This window comes from Schistocerca cancellata, chromosome 6 (assembly GCF_023864275.1).
Source record: "Schistocerca cancellata isolate TAMUIC-IGC-003103 chromosome 6, iqSchCanc2.1, whole genome shotgun sequence".
Lineage (NCBI taxonomy): Eukaryota > Metazoa > Arthropoda > Insecta > Orthoptera > Acrididae > Schistocerca > Schistocerca cancellata.
The window spans coordinates 375,057,159-375,082,504 of NC_064631.1; positions in this window are offsets into that span (position 1 = coordinate 375,057,159).

A 25,346-nucleotide genomic window follows, 5' to 3' on the forward strand; every position below is an offset into this window, starting at 1 on the left:
CCTTTCAATCTATATGAGAGTCCAACTCTACAACGATTGGGAGCCTTAGCTCCTCGAGATCAGCAAGGGCTGCATGGTAATGGATGAGGAAGGCTAAATAAAGTTTGAAAGCTACTTCGGTAATGTTGTAAGCTTGGAAGATAATCAAATTAATGACATTTTTCCGAGCTTACACCAGAAGCTGAATATCGAGGATTGGTGATATGAAAGGACAATAGAGGCGCCTAAGAATGAATCTGTGGGAAACGTCAATAAAAAAACTATTGATGAGTTACCTTGTGAGGTTGAAAGAGGACAATTTACTCTCTCACCTATTTTTGTGTACATAGAATTACTAAATATTTTGTTATAACATTATGCACGTTGAGTGAGACTCTAGAAAGTCAATAGCCTGAGCCTGGTAGGGCAGTAAAAGCATGAGGTACTTTTGTGGTTCTTAGTTCATAGAAATGACATGTTGGAAGCTGAAAGCAATTTGCGGCAAGCCTATCCCTCACTAAATCCTGTTGCATCGGCCCACAGCTATACAGGGCACCCCTAGTCGACACAGGTCTCCTGTAGGACAATGTTACTATACCTGCATTGGCGCCAGCCGAATGCTGGGCTCGGCATGATGGATGGTAGGGACATGTCCACACAGGGGAGTCGTAAGCCTGGCGTTGTGTGCAGAGAAACGTTTAATAAGAATTTACAAGTTTCCGTGTTCGCCGATACTGCAAATAGGCCCGTGACTCTTCCATCAACCACCTCAGTCGTATAAGAAAGGTTTAGACATAGACTCTTTATTACACCTCATAGCTAGGTCTGACATGCCCCAAGAAACAGACGATTTAGATAAATATCTTTAAGATTTATCTGTTTGCTTGTTGCCATGGGAAGCGAAACGACTCGGAGAAAAACATCTTCTACCTCTGTGAAAACTTAAAGTAGCCAGTTATTGGCGGATTCTTTTCTTTTTTTTTCTCGAGGGACCGAGTTTTTTTAACTCTTGCACTAATTCGACATGAGTTTGTGCTGCTGAGGTGTAAGAGGGGAGATGTAGCGCCTCTAAAGCCCTGTGATTGGCTCAAGACAGGGTGAACGCGGTGGCGTTCATGCACTTTGCGGAGAAACTGAATTATTTATCTGGAGGGATGTGAGGCACTCGGGTTCTCGACTTCCGTCTGGAAGTGATCCTCAGGTCGAAGCTCTGGCATATTTAGTTGGTACTTGGGACCTGTCTGAGACTGACTTCACTTGCAAGTAGTTATACTGTAGAGCCTCTGGTGAAGTTCTCACCGTATCGACAGTGTGTAGGCTCGGACTACTTTGCCAAAGGCACACTTGTTCGTTATTGGTTTACCAGTCTTGAAGTTTGGTATCCTTGTGCACTCTGTCGTATAAGTCAGCCAAAATGGTCCTTGGTACAACCTGCGAACAGGTGTGTCACACTCTGAAACCTACCACGATTTCAGGGCTCTGGGTAGAGTAAATTGCGATCCGTCTGTCTGATCACTAGACCGTGAATTTAGTATTTATTTCATGTACGCGATCGAGTCACAGGTGCCGCCTTACGCCTGACCTCCACCGCACACATCTCGCCAGCCGCAAGTTACATCGCTGCACGACGCAAATAGGGTAATGTACTGCTGCTCCAGCCTTGTCATGGCGTAAAGATCTCAATCGATACTTACTCTCAGCTTCACCTATATATACTTCTGTAGATTATCAATCAAAGTCTGTTCAGCGTCAGATCAATTCAGATTGCGTTATCCACATTTTTAGCGCCAGAGTACTTCTGCCATCCAGGATCCTTGTCCAGTGTTCTTTTAACCCAACTGTTAGTTGTTTACTGTTTTCAATCAATAACTGTAATTTATGTCTCTTTTCTTTAAAAGAATAAATATTGTTAGTAAATTTTACTACATTCTCAGTCTTTTGTATAGTCTACACCACGGGTTAGCTTTTATTGTGGCGCCCCATGCCCGGATAACTTTCAAGGTGACGACGTGCACGTCAGTGGGTACAATGATGGCAAGAGACTCTAACATTCTGCGTGGTGTCTGTTTGTTCTATATCGTGTCTCCCTACCACTTTCGCGCAACGACGCTCTGGGCGTGTTTTTTAGGGAATTGACTAGTTTGAACCTGGGACCTGTTGCTGGTAAGGAGACGCCAGACCACACATGACATTTAGAATTCAGAAAAGTTCAGTGAGACTAGCGATGATATAACCAAATACTTAATGACTTCAGCGTCAGCTCCACTGCACTCCCTGTAAAAGAATCTTAATACTAACTAAATTTAGTGGAAGGGGTTCAAGGCTTTCCTATTTTTAGTTAGCTGGTAAAACAACGACGAAAAAGCAGTTAACTTTACCATTGGAAATTTTATTCTACTCACAAAACATTGTTTATAAATTGCACTATTGATAAAAGGAGATGTTTTAATACAGGATGGTAAAAACCAAGTGCGTTCAACAAAAGTGTGAACGAATGTTCCCTGAATGGGTTTCCAAGTTCTACAATGGATCGAAGGATGACCTATGTCATATCACATCTACAATCTAGGTTTAAATTAAGTTTCACAAAAGAGAAAACTATCAAAATGGTCTACAGTGACCTTCAATTATCTTTAATTACTTTTCTAACATGTCGTAAATTACAGTGGCTGATGTGGCTTCTCAATAACTACACTCCTGGAAATGGAAAAAAGAACACATTGACACCGGTGTGTCAGACCCACCATACTTGCTCCGGACACTGCGAGAGGGCTGTACAAGCAATGATCACACGCACGGCACAGCGGACACACCAGGAACCGCGGTGTTGGCCGTCGAATGGCGCAAGCTGCGCAGCATTTGTGCACCGCCGCCGTCAGTGTCAGCCAGTTTGCCGTGGCATACGGAGATCCATCGCAGTCTTTAACACTGGTAGCATGCCGCGACAGCGTGGACGTGAACCGTATGTGCAGTTGACGGACTTTGAGCGAGGGCGTATAGTGGGCATGCGGGAGGCCGGGTGGACGTACCGCCGAATTGCTCAACACGTGGGGCGTGAGGTCTCCACAGTACATCGATGTTGTCGCCAGTGGTCGGCGGAAGGTGCACGTGCCCGTCGACCTGGGACCGGACCGCAGCGACGCACGGATGCACGCCAAGACCGTAGGATCCTACGCAGTGCCGTAGGGGACCGCACCGCCACTTCCCAGCAAATTAGGGACACTGTTGCTCCTGGGGTATCGCCGAGGACCATTCGCAACCGTCTCCATGAAGCTGGGCTACGGTCCCGCACACCGTTAGGCCGTCTTCCGCTCACGCCCCAACATCGTGCAGCCCGCCTCCAGTGGTGTGGCGACAGGCGTGAATGGAGGGACGAATGGAGACGTGTCGTCTTCAGCGATGAGAGTCGCTTCTGCCTTGGTGCCAATGATGGTCGTATGCGTGTTTGGCGCCGTGCAGGTGAGCGCCACAATCAGCACTGCATACGACCGAGGCACACAGGGCCAACACCCGGCATCATGGTGTGGGGAGCGATCTCCTACACTGGCCGTACACCACTGGTGATCGTCGAGGGGACACTGAATAGTGCACGGTACATCCAAACCGTCATCGAACCCATCGTTCTACCATTCCTAGACCGGCAAGGGAACTTGCTGTTCCAACAGGACAATGCACGTCCGCATGTATCCCGTGCCACCCAAGTGCTCTAGAAGGTGTAAGTCAACTACCCTGGCCAGCAAGATCTCCGGATCTGTCCCGCATTGAGCATGTTTGGGACTGGATGAAGCGTCGTCTCACGCGGTCTGCACGTCCAGCACGAACGCTGGTCCAACTGAGGCGCCAGGTGGAAATGGCATGGCAAGCCGTTCCACAGGACTACATCCAGCATCTCTACGATCGTCTCCATGGGAGAATAGCAGCCTGCATTGCTGCGAAAGGTGGATATACACTGTACTAGTGCCGACACTGTGCATGCTCTGTTGCCTGTGTCTATGTGCCTGTGGTTCTGTCAGTGTGATCATGTGATGTATCTGACCCCAGGAATGTGTCAATAAAGTTTCCCCTTCCTGGGACAATGAATTCACGGTGTTCTTATTTCAATTTCCAGGAGTGTATATAACAGAAAAATCATCGCGTTTCAGATTTTTATTTCAAGTGGCAAATGTGAACACCATGAGCTTTAATTAACGATCGACACTAGCATTACGCAAAAAGGGGGTGTAACAGATGAGACTTCTGCAGTTCTGAGTGAAGCTTTATGCGCTGTTATGCGGCATTGCGTGCATTCATTACCTTGTCGGTGTTCGTCACAGGGCGGCGGACAGCACAGCTCCGCTCACCTCGCCGTCTCGGAAGCAACTCTCCCCTAACTTCTCCTTACTACAATTTACCGAAGTTGGTTTAAAAAAAACTATCTGGCTGTGTTTTCATCTTACCAATCAGGGTCTCAATGTTAACCTTAAGCTCCGCCTAGAAAAATTCTGTCTATCCAATGAGAAACGTTATACTTTTCGTGGTGGGGCAATGTTTTTAAAGTTTGCAACGTAACAGAGACGCGATAAAGTCTCACGCTAAAACTTGCAGCTGGGGTAGCCCTTTTTGTGTTATCGTAAGATCTATACTGTTCTTCTGGAGGGCTCTATCGTTTATCATGGGCTGGGGGGTGGTCCTGACGTAACAGAGACGCGAAAAAGTCTCACGCTAAAAGTTGCAGCTGGGGTAGCCCTTTTTGTGTTATCGTAAGATCTATACTTTTCTTCTGGAGGGCTCTAGCTTTTAACATGGGCTGGGGGTGGTCCTAGCGGTTAGCTGGCGACGTGGGTGTCCGTCCCTTGTCGTAGGGCCTTCCAGCTTAACACGGTTCTGCTGTCGGCTTCTGTTCTCGTTTCTCCCCACGGAACTGCGTCTGTCTCACAGTTCGAAGGTATGGCATACAATTAGGCATTCTTGTGTTAGTCTGTGGTATTCCATTTGCTCACTCGTTATTCGTATTACCTTGGTTAATTTAGTGTCACGATTTATTCGGAGCTATGTGACACACTACTGGATTTGCTTATCATGTCAGGGTTTTCATGGAAGGTGTTGGATTTGCCTGACACCTTACTTAGACGACGCTAGTAAATAATCTGTAGAGTTTTCAAACTCATTAGGGATGTCAGGAGTGCCTTCCTACGAGTTGGAACTGAACGTGTGTGTACCTGTCATACTGATGAGTAACCTACAAGCGCCAGTGGTGTGAGTCCAGTGTAGCTCTTTCATGTGTCTAACGTAAATGGAAGTTTTCGTAGGCAGATCACTATACAACATGTCTAGATGACGTGCATGTGGAACATACCGCTATCTCTTGGACTTAGAAACCGTCTTATCACTGGTATTAGGTACATAGCAGTACGATATCAGCAGATCATAGAGACAGTTGGCTAGACTGCAATGACTGCAGAACGCGTGGTGACGACATGGTTTCAGGACAACGGTCTGGGAATAAAAGCAGACACGTGTCCACCCAGAATGAGTACACCACGAGATCTTAGCGGTTATATAGCGGCAATACGACTCGCTATGATAACTTGACGGAAGACAAAAGGGGATATCAGGGTAGAGGATACAGGCAGATTGGCAACACAGACACTGTGCGGCTGGTCCCGGCGGAGGTTCGAGTCCTCCCTCGGGCATGGGTGTGTGTGTTTGTCCTTAGGATAATTTAGGTTAAGTAGTGTGTAAGCTTAGGGACTGATGACCTTAGGAGTTACGTCCCATAAGATTTCACACACAGTTGAACAGCTCAGCTCGCCCTATTTGCCCAAGAAATTCACAGTGCCGTAGACACTGGCGAGCAGATTGATGCCGTATTCCTGGACTTCAGGAAGGCATTTGATACGGTTCCGCACTTACGTTTAGTGAAAAAAATACGAGCTTACGGAATATCGGACCAGGTTTGTGATTGGATTCCGGATTTCCTAGAAGAAAGAACACAACATGTCATTCTTAACGGTTCAAAATCTGCAGATGTAGAGGTAATTTCGGGAGTACCGCAAGGAAGCGTGATAGGACCTTTATTGTTTACAATATACATAAATGACTTAGTTGACAACATCGGTAGCTCCGTGAGGCTATTTGCAGATGACACGGTTGTCTACAAGAAAGTAGCAACATCAGAAGACTCGTACGTACTCCAGGAAGACCTGCAGAGGATTAATGCATGGTGCGACAGCTGGCAGCTTTCCCTAAACGTAGATAAATGTAATATAATGCGCATACATAGGGGCAGAAATCCATTCCAGTACGATTGTGCCATAGGTGGTAAATCATTGGAAGCGGTAACGACCGTAAAATACTTAGGAGTTACTATCCGGAGCGATCTGAAGTGGAATGATCACATAAAACAAGTAGTGGGAAAAGCAGGCGCCAGGTTGAGATTCATAGGAAGAATTCTAAGAAAATGTGACTCATCGACGAAAGACGTAGCTTACAAAACGCTTGTTCGTCCGATTCTTGAGTATTGCTCATCAGTATGGGACCTTTACCAGGTTGGATTAATAGAAGAGATAGACATGATCCAGCGAAAAGCAGCGCGATTCGTCATGGGGACATTTAGTCAGCGCGAGAGCGTTACGGAGATGCTGAACAAGCTCCAGTGGCGGACACTTCAAGAAAGGCGTTACGCAATACGGAGAGGTTTATTATCGAAATTACGAGAGAGCACATTCCGGGAAGAGATGGGCAACATATTACTACCGCCCACATATATCTAGCGTAATGATCACAACGAAAAGATCCGAGAAATTAGAGCAAATACGGAGACTTACAAGCAGTCGTTCTTCCCACGCAAAATTCGTGAATGGAACAGGGAAGGGGGGATCAGATAGTGGTACAATAAGTACCCTCCGCCACACACCGTAAGGTGGCTCGCGGAGTATAGATGTAGATGTAGATGTAGATCAACACAGACTGTCGGGAAGAAATTACTGGTAGATGGGCTTAGATTTCGAGCTGCCATTGATCGTTTACCGCTGACACCGTACTAAAGACAAGCGTAGGCATTACGGAGCTGATGAGGAATATTTTGTACCATCTTCACCGGCGGTTATGATAGCGTGACGGTACTGATACAACAAATTCCTATTAGCCCAATAAACTTTACTTTCCCGTTATAATGCTTGCTGTTCACTTCAAAGTGGTCTTCTCGATCACTCTAAATGAGGGTCTAGGATAAACGTTAAAAGTGGCCAGTATTCATCTGGGAAACCATCTTTTTCACAGTGACAGCTCTAGGTTGGTTGCTCACTTTTATCGAGAACCAGAAGTCTCTATATATACGTAGAGAAGTCTCGGAACTTTGTTTACGAAGACGTGTTACAGTAAATATCTAGCTCTCCATACACACCTGGACGATTACGATCTTTTCCCTGCTAGGCATGTTGTAAATGGTCGTGAAATTATTTACTTCGATTCCTAGCACATTTTGTAATTCCTCCTATGTCGCGTAAAAAGGTTTTCCTTACGGAACCGAGAGAGTTATGACCGACATGTGTTCTGTCAGCTTCTCCCATCGTCTCAAAATCTAGTTTTTTTTCCTATGTCGCCAAGTTTGCTGAGCCGCAAGTGACTTGTGCCTGAATACCTCTGAGAGATAATATTTATGAATGTGTATAGGCACTGATAATGAGTTTCGACATTCACATTTCTCTACAAATAGCTATTTAACCACGAGGTGCAGCTAGTACTAAATAAAAATGGGCATAATTTTGAAACTAGGTATATAACGTGTAGAAGATGTAGCCATAGATTGTCAGTTGCGCACTATCTTTGACCTTGAAACCATTGAACATGTAATACTTGTCAATGAATTAATGTTCTTTAATGTCTTAATAATTTTACCAACCTTGAAAATGGAAATCTACGTTACTTTGGTTTTATTAATACCTTTAATTAATCTGATTTTATTTTCTGGTTGTTGGTGTTCCGTATAGTAAAGGGTTGCGTCGTCGGCAGGTGGTACAGTGAAAGACCATAATACAAATGTCTCGGCTTCGATCTCTGGTCACACTTGGAACTTTTCTTCTGTTACTTCTTTCACCTCCGTCGATATTTCCCGATGTGAAAAAGGCCGAGTTGCACCGTGGTTCGGAATCTACATTAGACTTTTAGGTCCCTCTATAAGTGACAGGGTAAGTCAGCTCAAAAGTCAGAGGAGGGCAAGAGCATACCACTTCTTCGCAACAATTTTTCGGATTGAGGACAGTTTTACTTCCAGTAGAGTAATAACGTAACGGATAGACTTTGCATACAATACTGACAGGACGTTCTCGATGGTAACCATTTCAAATATCAATAGAATATTTGCTCCTAGCTTCATGACCGTGGAACATTTTTCACATTTGCAAAATCCGGCTTTTGCATTTGCAATTTTTGTAAATTTAGAAAAATCCTGCTGTACACAATAAGTAAATGCTATTATTTAAACACGGAACAAGAAAATACATTAAACTTATATTATTGGGATTGCTACAGATGAAACTTTGAATAATATTGCAAGGTACAACTGTCTCACTTATGTGTAATCTGTGTGTAGTTTTCCCAGTTCATACTACGTTAATTGAAGGCACTTTCTGCTACTGCCATATCTATTGTTTATTTCGATTCTATCCATATTACTGTGTCTATGAATGCCACTATGCCGGGTTAGTGCGAACATGTTGTCCACTTTAGGTTACAGAAGTTCACGAATGCAGTTACTCTTGTGCACATGGCACTGAAGTCGTAAAAGTTTGGGCTTCACAGTGGCTACAAATACTGCAGTCCTCACTAATCTAATCTACTTTCCCACTAAATACTTCACTACCCGTATTTCTACTTTTTGTCTCTAACTGCTTATTCCTATTACTGTGAGGGCGAGTGTTTTCTTGGAGAGAAATAAGTTAAAGCTCATGAAGTGACAGCCCTCTATTTATTAAATTTCGTAGATATGCTCAACACATGCAAGTGGGCTGTTTAGGTTTGTATGTTGGTTACGCCACATAGCGCTCTGTATGAATATCACTGACCGTGCTGTGTGCAGTCTGTGGCTGGTTGGCTTTGTTGGAATATTCGCTATTGTCGTGTTGGGCAGTTGGATGTGAACAGCGCGTAGTGTTGCGCAGTTGGAGGTGAGCCGCCAGCATTGGTGGTAGATGTGGAGAGAGAGACGCCAGAGTTTTAAGCGGACGATCTGGACGTGTGTCCATCAGAGAAAGGAAATTTGTTTAATTGAATGTCACAAAATTATATAAATATTATGACTTTTGAACGCTATTAAGGTACATACATTGTTTGTTCTCTATCAAACTCTTTCATTTGCTAACTATGCCTATCAGTAGTTAATGCCTACAGTAGTTACCATCTCTTATGTAGCTGGCAGTATTGGCACTCGCTGTACTGCAGTAGTTCGAGTAACGAACAGTTTTGTGAGGTAAGTGATTCATGAAAGGTATAGGTTATTGTTAGTCAAGGCCATTCTTTTGTAGGGATTATTGAAAGTCAGGTTGCGTTGCGCTAAGAAAATATTGTGTGTCAGTTTAGTGATGATCAGAATAAGTAAAGAGAGAAATGTCTGAGTACGTTCAGTTTTGCTCAGCTGTTTGAAAATCAAATAATGTAAGAAGTTTACCAGAACAGTCTTTCATAATTTTTCAAAGGGGACGTTTCACGCATAATGGTTAATAAATTTGTAAACTTCCATTCCATCACCAACTGATGTACATCATCTAATTGGTGTGTAGTGTGACTTAAGTAGTTATAAATACATTTTTATTTGCTTTGTGGTATGGAAAGACACACCATCCAAAAGTCGTCTTGAGGAATTTCTTAACGTGCCTCAACACAGCATATCAGAAATGGCTACTGTATCAGGACTCAAGCCATGATGAATCCCTGCTTTCTGTAACGTTTCACCAAGGACTTGCTGGCCTTGATGTGATCACCATAAAAAGGAGATTTGAGCTTACCTCTGCAATATTTAAGTATCGGGTGCCTTTAGTACGGTGTCGGCGGTAAACTATCGATGACAGCTCGTGACCTGAGCCCCGCTATTAGTAATCGCTTCGCGACAGTTCTCAGTGACATTCTGCCTGTATCCTCTAACCTGATATCCCCTGCTGTCTTCCATCAAATCGTCATAGCCAGTGGTATGGCCCCTAAGATCTTCTCGTGGTGGAGTCATTCTGGAAGGACCATTGCCAACTTTATTTCCCAGACAGTTGTCCTGAAACCATGTCGTCACTACGTGTTCTGCACCCATTGCTGTATAGCCAACTGTTGTGTGATCTGTCGGTATCGTATTGCCATGTACCCAAATCCTGCGATTCGACAGTTTTCTAAGTCCACAAGATAGCGGTAAATTCCATATGCACGATCTCTGGACATGCTGTATTAAGGGGCTCCATATGAAATCTAACATTTACGTCTGACATGTCAAACAGCTATTACGTACTCACAACATTCATCTTTAGTAGGAACGGCTTCTTTGTGTATGAAAAATGAGCTCGAATAACAATCAAATTTTAGTCAACCCACAGAAAAAGGAATACTGGAATATGTCTTTGACAGCTTTAGAAAAATGGTTTAAAGCGCTAACACTTTCTTCTTCCATCAACGTACTCTTCATGTGCGTAGTTGATGACCAATTTCTTTTACTAGTGGTTTCATATGAAAAAAGTTATGTATCTCAGACCAAATGATGTCCTGTCTCTAGTGAAAGTAGTACCATATACTTACGAAGATTTTTACACGGAGCAGAAACAGGATTAACGCTGTTTTACATTCTCCAAGAAGTGCACCGTAGTATGCTAAATGCCACTTGTTTACTGTCACAATAGCTTTATCCTTGTGTGAGCCATGGCGCATAAACAGGTCTCCCGCTTGTAGTATAAGCAATAGTCTTTGAAGTGTTAAACTTTAATGCTATTCTGGTCCAGCACCGGGGAGGCTCCGTGTTCACCGCAGGCTAAACAAGCTCCGACAGAGACGCCGCGACGGGAGTGAACGGCAAAGTGCTGAACACTTGAGGTGATCAGTCTCAGATGCGGCACAGAGGACTGAAGGGCGCCACAGCCGTCGCGCTCATTAGTAAAGCGGGTCGTTAACAGCAGGAGGCGACAGCTGCGGCACGCGAGCGCCCGCCGCAACAACTTGCCTTTGATGGAGACAGTTTGCCTGGACCAGACCACAAATTACGGTTCGCGGTTCCGCAGAATTTCTCTGCTCAGCAGCATTTGATTACGTATTTCACAGTATAAGGATGGTCGACCGTTAAGCTCGAATGAGAGGTACTTTCCCAGCAGACCACGGAGGAGCAGTCGACGAAGCCGTCCCGTATGTGGCCAGTTACGTTCTTCTAAGCAAACGGCTTTAACGCGAAGTAATTAACGCGATCTGCGAATTTAATCTATTAGTCGTATCATGAGATGGGAACACGATTAATCTACAGTTACGAGTCTCGTAGTTTACTCGGTAGGAAGTGAACCGTTTGCTCGTGCAATAATGCCTGTCTGCCTTGTAGCGGCACGTGTAATTAGAGTTAAGCTGAACAAACGATGTATGCTAACACTATTATGAATGTAAGTAAACAATGCGGCCGTAATTGATGGATTACCTATTCCAAGCAACGTGATACAATTGATACCTGTCTTCAACTGTTTCGCACTGTTGCGGAAATACGCAAATGTTTAAAACTATAAAACATTATTGACACTCATGTAGCCTGGTGAAACCAATACAGAAATTATCTTCTTAGACAAGATATGAGCCGGCCGAAGTGGCCGAGCGGTTCTAGGCGCTACAGTTTGGAACCGCGCGACCGCTACGGTCTCAGGTTGGAATCCTGCTTCGGGCATAGGTGTGTGTGTGATGTCCTAAGGTTAGTTAGGTTTAAGTAGTTCTAATTTCTAGGGGACTTATGACCTCAGAAATAAAGTCCGATAATGCTCAGAGCCATTTGAACCATTTTGAACAAGATATTACCTAAATATAACCATTAACGTACCTAAAAACACCGAGGCCTGACAAGGGATAAATGTGTTACATACAACAAGAAATGCTCACAGCAACCGGTTACTCACTCCGTTACAAGACAGACAAGGAGAAGCTTAAAATAAGTGATATTCACGTTAGTATTCGTATCAGTAATTTCATGCCTATTTCAAAAGCGACAAGAAAATATAAAAAAAGCAACGTAAAGTGTAACGAGTTGGAATCGAGATTAATCAGCGTAGCAAGCCTAAAAGAAAATCCATGAAGGCATTATACAACGCTACATTTATAACTTACATGAAATCAAATAAATCTAATTAGTACTAATACTGTCATCAGTAGGAATTTATATGAGATAAGATTTTACTAATTTTCAGACTTGAAACAATGTGTAAAAATATGTGAAATAATTGTAGCCTCAGTCTATTCCTAAAGCACATATACTATTATAACATATAATTTCTATACTTTGATAATGTAATTGGCAGATTGACCACTAACACGGACGAAATGGACGGAGAAAGGGAGAAGGAAGCGATGGGCTGAAGAGAGAGGCAGTGATGAACAGCGAGAGAGGGACTAGAGGATGGAGGAGGATAGGTAAGGGGCAGAGAGAGGAGCAGATGGATGAAAAAGAGAGGTAGGAGGAGATTGAATTAGCCGGGGAAGAAAAAGATGGGCTGAGGGAGGGAGGAGCAGACCCACTAAGGGAGGGGGTAGGAGCAGATGGGCAGTGTTTGTGAGATGGGCCCTAAGACGGGTAGGAGATGATGAGCAGAAAGAGGAGAAAAACGGAAAATATAATTTTACCCCATTTCATACAGGACAAACTTCTTAAAACTTTATATTTGTGTGGGTCCACAGTCTGAATTTGTTTGAAAACATTGTCCACGAAGGATGTATACTGTTCATTATTTCGACATAAAATTTTTCTGAGTATGGTACCCCATCATAATGTAAAACTGCTGCAGCTGGGGAAAAAACCAATGTTTCAGCCACGGTAGCAGCGGCTTTATTCTGGGTCTAATAGTGCGTTGTAGCTATGCAGTGTCCTTTATATTTTGTTCTTACTGTTCACTGCGCATGCCATTACGTCATAATTTTAAAAGGTAGTTAGTTTCATTGGGCAGTTAAGGGAGAAGGAGAGGGAACTTTATTTTAATGGGTTATTGTGGTGGAGGGAAAACGTAACCTCTGTTGTGCCATGATTGGTGGTCACCGTCGAATGAGAAGTTGGCTGCTGTTCACCAACTGCTGCGGCGGCAGTTACTCGCTGGTAGTGCTCGTGCCTCGTGTTGACAGTGCGGTCAGTTGGGCTCTGATTGCTGGCAGCGAAGATGCGGCAAGCCTGATCCATCCTCTCTGTTCATGGTATTAGGATGTTAAAGTATTTCGATGGCCTCTCTGATTTTGCGTTTCGTCATAACTGGCTGCTTGGCCAACACACAGGCTACGCTGAATTTTATTTCTTTGCCGCAGTCTTGCTGATGTTCTGCCACTGCGGATTTTTTGTGTTGCCCTAGACGAATATAGCGCTCGTATTCCCGAATGTGCGTTGCTATTGGCTTACCAGTCTCGCCATTGTCTGCCCCTCCACATTCGCATTCCACCTTGTAAACGCCCGCAGTGTGTAATGCATCCACCTTGTCCTTAGTGGAGCCTAGCGCGTCCTGGATCCTACGACCACTATAGAAGACAGGCTGCACCCCAACGCGTCGAATGTGTTTGCCTATTCGGTCAGTACCATTTTCCACATAAGGTAAGCGCACTGTTGGCTGCAGTTTGTCTATTTCTTGCTTATCTTTCTTATTTGTATTCGTCAACAAGGCTGTGTGGATCGACTTATGGCTGTAGCCATTGGTTAGAAAGGTTGTGCATAGCCTTTTAACCTCAAGTGTGATGTTTCGAGCATCACATAAGCGCTGCCAAAGAACGGATGACAGAGTTCTTCTGCGCTGGATGGTGGTAGGATGGAGTGTGCAGATACCTGTCTGTATGTGTAGGCTTGCGATACACTCTGTGCCCCAGTGTGCCCTCCGTTCTCCTGTATACTTCGACGTCTAGAAATGGAATTACATCATTCTTTACTACTTCGAGCGTGAACTGTATCTTCCCGTGCATATTGTTCAAATATTCGTGAAACTTGTGTAGCTCCGTTTCACCATGAGGCCATATAACGAACGTCTCGTCCACGTATCTGAACCAGTAACGTGGGCTTAAAAGAGGTGAAGTGAGGGCCGTTACTTCAAAGGCCTCAGTGAATATGTCGGCTGCCAGCGGAGATAGGAAAGACCCCATTGCTACGTCCTCTGTCTGCTCGTAATATTTTCCTTGCCATTTGAAGTACGTGGAAGTCAGGCACAACTCTACCGGGTCGCTTATGTCTGGCGGGATATGCTCCTGAAGGATGCGGATAGTTTCTTCTACTGGCACCTTCGTAAATAGTGATTTCACGTCAAAGATGGCCATGATGTCCGTAAGTAAAATTGTTTCTCCTTTTAGGCGTTCTATAAAGTGCGTCGAGTTTTTCACATAAGAGTCCCTCTTACCACATACACGTCTTAATTTGCAGGCTAGATACTTCGCCAAATTGTAAGTAGGCGAATTTATCCCATTCACTATTGGCCTTAAAGGATAACTTTCCTTATGTATCTTTGGAACACAGTAAATTCTAGGAGAATTATCTGTGCAACTGGCCACTTCCAACCAAGGGTTATTTTCGAGCACATGGAGAGTAATGGGTAATGGGGCACTGACTGCAATTTTGATATCAAATTAACGTGCAACTTAATTAAATTGATAAGTTAATTACTTATCCCACCCCACCCCCCCCCACCCCCACCTACGGGTGACGTATGTGTTTTCCCCAGCCGGCAAGTGGGTCCCTGTCTCCTCCCCTCCCAAATCCTTTAGGCAGGAATTTTGAATTTTTGTGGGAGTTTCAAATTTTGAAGGGAATATCTTTGTTCCAGGGCGCTACTGACGTCTAACCCCCACACCCTTCCACAGAAACTGGCGGGAAATTCAAATCAGGATTGAAATTTTTTCTCCACCCATCTGACCGGAAGCGCTGGAAGAGGTTCAGTCAATTCTAAGCTATCGTTGTGGAAACGTCACGATGTCTTCGATCAGTGAGATGAATGTGAAGGATTTCAGTAGCTGTGTTACATGTGTACATTCGGAAGAGGGCTGTAGCCAGAGTTCACTACACGGGGTTGGAAGACAATGATAATGAAGAATGTAGGAGAAAGGAACAAAAGAATTTGGTTCAGAAGATTAAGGTAATGCAGAGGGATGAAGTCAAGGTGCGTGCCGCTACCGATACATGCTCAAGCACAAAATGTCAAGATATTCCACATGAAGCAGCCAGTATTCCAAAATGGAAGAGGCGGGCAGTTGATGCTAATTCGCTTCAGTGGAAGCATGTACATATATGTGATATATACTATTCACGAGCTTCAGCTGCTCATAGAGGTACGAAGAGGGAGCTACCATACTTCCAACTGTCTAATTCCAACTACTGTTTAAAAGTAACCATACTACTAACTTTCCCCAACTGAAATACATGCACGTAGATCACTGTACATAGGAAATGTCTTAGGATAACACATGCAAATATTCTAGTGCCACATCTTTATTAATATTTGCATATACATTTACATACAGACATCATCTTTCTCCTTATCTTTGTTAGGTGTAGTTATATCATGTCCGATTTAATTTTTAACTTATAACTTAAATCAACGTCTGAATTATCTACTTCTTTCTCCAGCCACTAATTTGACATAAACAGAGAAGGTATGTTCTCTAATTCCAGCATATATCTAATTTTTTCCTGTAAACTACCTCTTGTATTGCTTTAATAATTAGTTCTGTTCTTTCCGGTAGTTCTAGACAACAGAATTCACGCCAAATCTTCCTGGGTATAGGCTGTCAGTTCTTCTGAAGCACAATCCTGTGGAATTTCGCTACAACTTTTGCAAACAAATTGCCATTAAAGGTCGTATTTCCGTTTGTTTTAAGCTCTGCAAACGGTTGTTCTGTTGCTAAGTGTATGACATCGAGGGCACCAGATATCAGTATAATGTATCCATCCTCTTTAAACAGATGCTAGAAGTTATTGTGTTTGATAAACCGCATTCTCGTGGATCCTTTAACATGGTTAACTTGCACTAGGCTGATCAGTTGTGGCTCTCAAGCCCCCTTTTATACTCAAACATCCAAGGTGGCGGCACTTTCGGTCACGTGACTTCCGGTCATATACTCTAACTCCTAGCCCAGTTGTGCTATTTTACGCAATGTGTACGCGTCAGGGATGGAGACCGCCCCGCGAGGGTGGAAACCTTATGCATGGGATGAAGCCAGCACGTAAGTAAAGCGCTGTATTTTGATGTGTTTGTTTGGACGCATTGGTACAGTGCTGGTTTCGTACAGTTGAATATAACACTGTACCTGGACACGCTGTCGAGAGGGGTGGTACTGTGAAGCAGACGGACGGAATACTGTAGCGCTGTACCCGAGTATGATAGCCGGATTTTGCGGTGTGGGACAGGATGGTTTTCGCGATGGGTGGTCCCTCAGCTATTATGGAAGAAGACAAGACCAACAGACGGAAACTTCGGATTGTGGTTACTACAGCTGAACCTGGATAATCTGTTTACTGACACCGCCAACATGAATTGCACCGAAAATGGTATACTACCTAGAAAGAAAAATATAAATGTGCTTACACCTGTTACAAAACCGTTTTGCGATGACATGATCGTGGTTTTAATCTGTGGTCAAGTAGACTGACAAGAACAATTAGTAACGACAGGGTCGGTAAATTTAAAGAAAGATATACTTGGCTCATTTAACTATTATATATGCAAATCCTCCAATTTTGCAACTGCGAGACATGGCGTCAAAGAGAAGCTGCCTTTTCTATTACACGAGAACGACAGTATGACAGCAAGAGGGATATGGGAAAAAATCGTCAAGTAAGCACTGGAAACTATTTCGAGGAAATATAAAAATCCTGCAGTTGTACCACATAAACTCTACTTAGCTGATGTCACAATGAATGTTCTGATTGAAGAGCTGTCTGGAATATTGCAACAGCTTCGTGTAGACGACTGTTACCTTTTGGATTTGGACATAACGCGAGACTTTACAAGAATTTTAACAGGATGGAGATGTGCGACCACTTAATATCAACCCATGACTTTAGCATGCAAGGAGAACGCCAGAAAAACTGCAGTGTGATTGAGGACAACGATAAGACAGTTAGAAGACTAACATGGTTAGGCTCCAGATGTACAGTAAAGATGTATAACAAATTTCAGTGTCAGATCACAAGTCCGGGAGTGAACAAAAATATTCGTATCAACAGATCTTACAAAGTATCAGACATGCGACTACTAGAAACATTTAGGGCTTCCTTGGCTAAGCAGCATGGAATACCCAGGATGGAGGCTACAATATATAATTACAAAATGGATCATGTATTCGATCCTGTGCATGAGTGTTTACGCCTATTATACTCGAACAAACAGAACAGTATTTATAGTGTGCTCCACTTTACTAGGTACAGTCGTGCTCAAAAGTATCCGAACGACCTGAATTGCATTTCGCCTGATTCACATGCAACCCACATAACGCAGCTGTCCAGCAGGTCCTCTAATCGCTCCTTGGTACAGTCTTTTGACTATTGAAAATGGCTCCAACAAGTCACCACTAGAAAACTCTGCTCTGTATCGCAATAACTCAAGATGTAAAGTAATACCACGACACTAAAAATATCAGAGAACACCATATCACATATAAGACTGTCCTTAAGGCTTGTAAGCTCAAATTTATTGCAGTAAATGACACACCTGAAATGTTATCACTCTCATTATTACGTCAGATACGTAATGCACGTAGTAAGTTCGTCGTATTCATAACTTCCTCTTCAAAGTAACATACCGTACTTGTTTTTTAACACAAAATGACATTAAAAATTTAAGTTATTCACGAGCAGCTAGTTGAGAATATGTATGAACTTCATATGACACAACGAACCGTCTCGTTCTGCATATGGATTCAAACCCAGGTCATGCAGACTAAGATTTCGTGACTGGCGGAAAGTAACAGTCATTCCTGACTAGGCATACAGAGAGTGATATACCTCGATTTTATACAGTATCAGTTAGCAAATATCAACTTTAAATTACATAACGTAAACATTTTTAACGGATGCGAATTCCTACCCAGCATTTATTTCCCCTGTTAACGAAGTACCAGAGATGTTAAATATTGCTTCTTCACAAGTAACTTACTTGAAATGCCGTCAGGTAAAGCTTTGTGTTGGACAGGGATTCTAACCCGAACCTAATCGGATTGTTATCGAAGCACAAGCAACTCTGACATATCGGATTTTCTCGGCAGTAGCTAGATGTTTTAACTGAAATGACAAGACGAAACATTAATTTTTTCCTTCCAAGGACTCCAACCCGGAACCTATCACTGTTGTAATCTAGAGAAAACGAACGTTGAATATGGGTTTGTTACATCAGCAGCGACATGTGAGCATGTTTGAACTAGAAATAATATGGCTAACTCAGAACCTAATCGGATTGTTATCGAAGCACAAGCAACTCTGACATATCGGATTTTCTCGGCAGTAGCTGGATGTTTTAACTGAAATGACAAGACGAAACATTAATTTTTTCCTTCCAAGGACTCCAACCCGGAACCTATCACTGTTATAATCTAGAGAAAACGAACGTTGAATATGGGTTTGTTACATCAACTGCGACATGTGAGCATGTTTGAACTAGAAATAATATGGCTAAGAGTTCAGTGCTGACTGGGAATCGAATCCAACACATACCGTTGTTGACTACACACAAAGACACGTCAGCTACCGAATCTTTCTCCATCAGCAGCTTGGAATAACATCCTTGAACTTCCAGTGATCTCTCAAATAGTTCTGTGTCTCACTGGGAGTCAAAAACGTCAGATATCGTTAGTGTTGACAACGAATGAAAATGCATTAAAAATCAAAAATATTATCCAACAGCAGATAGGTGTTCTCATACTAGAGCTTGGTAACACATAATGAAAACTTTAGTGCCAGGCCAGCATTAGAACCCAATAACACGCAATATGTGGATGTGTTGAGGAATCTGCAGTTTTGAACAAACAACAAATTGTAGTCGAGCTGTATTGTCATGAAGCGATCAAATTCCGCATTAAAGGCGGTCTGAGTTGCATTCCACGTTCAGAACCAGTTTTATCGACATACAGAAGCTCAAATAGGAGACGGAATAAGGGTCCTGTGACACTACTTAGCGTTTTCTTCGTCAGTAGAAATAAATAACTAGTATAAGAAAGGTTACTGGTGATAGAGTTCCCACATTTCGCCACTCCTGACTTTATTGTGGGTGAACCTAACGTCTACTTGGTAGGAAGGACTATCATGTTTAACGTGAATTTCAGACCACAACGCCATTATACCTTCTTCACTTGGCGTAGCCAGAAGAGAATTGAATCTGTCTCTCCCTATTGAATATCATCGGCAGAAGTTGGAATCGAACCCAGACCATCATCATAGGAACCTATCATCAATCCGACAGTCCACCAAATCCTTTCTGACTCATTTTTCCATCATAACACCGTTGCGGCACACTCGATGAGAGTTCTGACACACAGGCTCCCTGTAGTGGTTTGCAGCATGTTCCGTACATTCATTTACTATGTTGACAATCGCCATGAACTAGCTACCTCGGCTACCCAGTGCATACATTCGACTCTATTTTGTAATCACGTAACTGCCACCTACACAGAACTGCCAACAGTGTAGGATGCAGAAATTTAAATAGGAGTGTTCCTTTCCATTTGAGCTACGCTACTGCGCTATCTTTTTGTTGAAGACGTCCTGCAGTGCAAAAGAAAAGCTGTAACTGTCTGTCTCTCAGAAGTCTCAATCCGGCCATATGCATTATGTCATAGAACTGTGGAATGCAGAAGTTCTGGAGGAACTGTTGTTGACTTCTGGAGGTGCTGCAGCTAGATGACAGGTAGTAGAGTCACGGTAATTGTCGTGCACGGTAGATAAGACATCGCGTGTTCTATTATACTCACTGCTACTTTTCTTACAATGCAATTCTGTTGTCTGCTGAAGTTACAAATTTAATGGAACTTTGAACATATTTCCCTTCACTTCTCAACCCAAAATAGCAGCCCTTGGAAAAAGGGCTAATTTCTGCGACATTTTGTTCTTTTCAGGTTTAATAGACGGCCAGGCAGCAATGCATCTCGAAGCTTTTGTATTATGAATGGGGAGAGCGCATCGTGCCAAAATAGTCACAAAAGTATATTCTACATTAGCTGTCGTCTGGTAGTGGCATTTTATTCTTCTTTAAGCCTTGTTTGACAGCTTTAACTCAGAACAAGTTTTCTACATGCATGTAATCAATAAACTGCGTGTGCATTGTCAGACTGTTATAGATAACATCAGAGAATTCGCATATATTTCTCTCTCATGTTTAGTATTGTTTTAACAACACATAAAGAAACCTTACGAAAATTGTGCACTTTATTGTAAGAAATGAAATAAAACTACCCATGATAACCTTACGACGAAAGTCTGTTTTGATAAAACTGAGTATCTGTACACAAGCGCGCATCTATCGGCACGAATTGTTAAAATACTACTCACTTAGATTTCGATTGTGTCTGTGTTTAATTGGTATGCTGTGTCATACTCAACAGGTATGCAAATTTGGCATTACATAAATAAAGTTATGTATTCCTAGAAACCCAAAAATTGTTAGTCAGCAGCGGAAAGAGACGTTACCTACTGTGCAGCATTGTAAGTTTTCACCATTGCTCTATGAGTTAAAAGTATTTGCTTGCGATTCCCTTATCGATGTTTGATGTGACTGCTTGTAGCTCTTTCACAGAAGGGATAAAAGCGTTGCGTTCTGGGAGACTAGAACCGCGAATCATAACAGACGCTTCTTCACAGGTAAGCACGTCACCACAAAGCTAGCGAAGAGGTATGTTCAAAATGGCTCTGAGCACTATGGGACTTAACATCTGTGGTCATCAGTCCCCTAGAACTTAGAACTACTTAAACCTAACTAACCTAAGGACATTACGCACATCCATGCCCGAGGCAGGATTCGAACCTGCGACCGTAAATAGGTATGTCTAGTGCTTTCCTCTTATGTGGCTAATAGTAGCTAGAACTCGTAAATCGCTATTTAAAGGACGAGATTAGTTGTGATTTCCACATGCATTGACTTTCCTTGGCTGAAAAACGTAAATTTACAATCTTTTGTTACACCTCAATCAATAATAACTCAGATTATTCAATTAAAATGACAGGAAAAATCAAGTGAACTTTGAGGCTTAGTTCTGTGCACACCAGGAAGTAATCGTCGATCACAGAGTTGCCAAATATACCTTGCCTCATTGCCAAATCTTAGTTACAGTACTAGCAGAAAGAAGACGAACCGATGTGATCCTACAGCAGGCTGGGAAGTGACCATAGCAGGCCTCGCAAAGACGCGGCTCCTACGGTCTGGAATACGTAATGCGTCTGATTCGCATTTCTGTAACTAGGTTTAGGGACTGGGGCGTAGTTACTAATAATACTAAGAACTGACTGCAAATTAAGCGTCATAAATCAGTAACCCTCATAGTTGTTTTTATATTTCTTTCGAAACTGTACTCAAAACCAAGAAATTCATTCACGGACGTTTTCGTGCCTCGCCGATAGTCGAGCACACCAAACAAATAAAAATAAAAAGGAATGTGTGTGTGCGTGAGAGAGAGGGTAGAAAATTATTGTAAAGAAATTGAATACCGGTATGTAAAGAAATCATTCATTAAAATGACACGTTACACATCATCACGAAAAGTCGTATTCATGATCTATGGAACAAATGTTAATCTAATCTAATCATATCATATTGCTGTCTAGCTGTGAAGAGTCATGAATTACCGAAATTTTCGCCAGTTTTTGTAATAATCAGGGACTACTATCAAGACCCTTTCATCCCTGTTAACTAACCAGGAAATATGTCTGATATACCTCAATTCAGAAGTACCAAAGTGTGTATACATTTCAAGATGAAGTGCATGATGTGAAGTTCTGTAACGGAAGTTCGAAGCCAACACGTAATCGGATTGTTAACTGAGTAAAATCAAATGTTACGTATCAGTTTTTCATACCAGTTGCTAGGTGTTTGAATCTAAAATAAGGATACAAATTTTTGTGCCTGAACGACAATCGAACCGCACTCCTATCCTTCTTCTTTATCGTCCGCGAATATAGCTTAAGTGTCAATTGCTTACTCATCAACAGTAACATGTGTGCGTGTTTGACCAGAAATTGTTGGCAACACATGACCAGACATTTAAATTACACGTTATTTTTCACTAGCAGGCCGGTGTGTACGTGATAGTGCTTGAAATGAAATTATGAATATTTTTGTACTGAATCATTAATCGGACCCACACACTTACCTTTGAAGGAGACCTAGAGAAGGTTGCAGTCTTGGAAAAAGGAAGGAAATGTTTGAACTATACTGTCCCGAGGGAGGGGTTTGGTTGTTTGGGGAAGGAGACAGGACGGCGATTTCATCAGTCTCCTCGGATTAGGGAATGAAGGGGAAGGAAGTCGGCCATGCCCTTTGGAAGGAACCACCCTGGAATTTGCCTGGAGCGATTTAGGGACATCCCGGAAAACCTAAATCATGATGGCCAGACGCGGAATTGAACCGTCGTCCTCCCGAATGCGAGTCCAGTGTCTAACCACTGCGCCACCTCGCTTGGTGTTCCGAGGGATTCAGATCCTCGAAAGAAGAGATACGAATTAGAATCACAGTCCAGCACCAAATTTTTCAACGTCTCTAGTTCAATCAAGTACAAATAAAATAAGAGCCCTGTTCCTTTAAATCTAATGTAAGTAAATTTACTGGCGACAGTATTTCTGTAAACGTTTCAGTAAAGACTGGCTTAGCTGAAGGAATTCAGTTTCTTCTTAAATCGTTTTATGCATCAACGTTCACAGATATCTCAAAGCAAAAGCTCTCTATCCAGGTACGAAGGTTGTAAAACGAACTTCCCACAGTTTGTGTCAGGTTGATCTTTTCGTCTGATAGCACTGCGTAAGTATTTTGTCTAAGAGGTATCACAAGTAGTGTTCCTGTGGCTGTGGGAATCGTTGGTTGAAAACAAGTTAACACCAGTGGGTACAGCACTGCTAAATATTCAAAATGATTATCAACCTGAGTTCATCCACAAACTGAGGCGTATTTATAATATTGAAGCTAGACTGTGTGTCCTTGTCTTCCTTGAGTGGGCATCAGAAGGCGTTTACACCCACGTATACGGAGGTAACCCCAAAAGTAAGGTCTCCTAAGGGACACGCATGTGCCAACGCAGGCACAAACGGCAGATCGTTAATTTTAATGCTGGGCAGAAACCACAGTAGTAGTTGCATAGTGGCAAAATGATAAAGAGCAAGAAAACCGTTACGAAGGTCTCAGGTTCAGTCCCTCGTTAGGCCCATGATATTTATGTGCCATTGTACACTTATTTTTTCCTGTCAGTGTTTGTTGATGTGAAAAATGCTGAGTAGCACTGTGGTCCGGAAATCACGTTAAACTGTGGGTTCCCCGATTACTGGCTAGGTAATGTAACATTCCCTGGCAACACTCACAATATTAATAAACTAAAATTCAATTGTACCATATACGCTGCTATGAAGCAATTTGTATATATTGTAATTATTTAACAAAACATATTATTTCATTTTGTGTAAAGGACATTCGTTATTATTGTAATATTTTCTGTAGTAATATTCTCGATGTATTTAGGATGGTAATATTTCTATACTCATAATGTAATTGCGAAATGTGTCAATATCTGCGATAACAAAAATGTAAAATTCAGCCACAGAGGAAAATAATGTTGTAAGATTACAAAGAGATGTTAATGGTCAGCAGTAGTATAAAAGCACCACGTAGTGTGTATTGTTTGTCGTCTCCCTGCGGAGCTGAAAGTGAGAGGAACCTGTGACGTAGCATTTTATGAATGGGTAGACTTCTTTTGTCTGTATCTAGAGTTAGCCGCCATTAGAGGAGAAATTACAAACTAATGTAAGTTGAAATATTGTTGTGGTCTAAATACATTATAATTTATCAAAAGTGTGTATTATTAATGTAAATTAGCTTGCCCATGTCATCTATAATATTTCTTTAAAGAATTTTCAGCATTTTTAGCGGTGTTGCTGGGCTGTGCCGCGACCGAACGATTTGCAGCGGCGGCACATTTAAAAAATTGTTCCGTTAATAAAAATTAACCAAACCCGTAAATCGGGAGCAGATAAAAATTAGTAGTGAATTAAGAAAAATGTTTATCTTTTACAGCGATCCTGAGACTGACGGAATTTGTTACTAGTTTCACATTTGTGCATTCATAGGCGGATAGTTAACGTTGAAATTTAACAATTTTGGTTCTTTCAAGTAACTTAAATGTATAGTGAAGTGTGTCTTATCAATAATAATTAAACGTCGGCTTGGCAATATTTAACCATTTTCTGCTAATAGAGACAGTCTTGTGTTCCATAGCTAACGCCGGGAAAGAATCCAGTAAATATTAAAAAAAAAAAAAACCACTGCATTTAGAAAATGTGTGCCAAGGCCGAATTATGTAAAGGATTTAATTCTCAACTAAATATTCTTAATCAGTTAATATGAATTCACGTAATTTTAAATGTACTTAATTCTTTGAAAATGAATTTTTATTACCACACGTAAATAAGAGGTTCTACAACAAAGTTCGTACTGAAAGAGTAAATAACAAAAATATTTAAAGCCATTTCCTCCCCATTTTCATTTCCAATCTTTTTTTTCCACACACACACATATATATATATATATATATATATATATATATATATATATATATATATATATATATATATAATTTCATCAAATTGGCGCCCAACGTGAGGCTCGAATAAGCAGTGGCCACAAAATACCCATGAGATAATTAGGGAATTATTGTAGTCGATCTTTGTTGGAGAACAATTAATATTTTTTTTCATGTATTGTATGTATTGCCTAACCAATATTGTGTGGTAACACCTGTATATGATTTTTTGCACGAGAACACTATGTACCCAGAGGCAAGCTGAAGAAGAGAGCTCATTATATCGAAAACTTAATTACCTACCACAATACCAGGGGGCAGCTGCACCCAAGATAGATCACCATAAGGTAAAGCTACAGTGTAGTTGTCCTGTGGGTAGTAAAGTAGCCTCAGTGCAGTGTTCTCGGATCATTAGTGGTGTGCTTGTTGTTAGTGTTCTTTTTTAAAAGTAA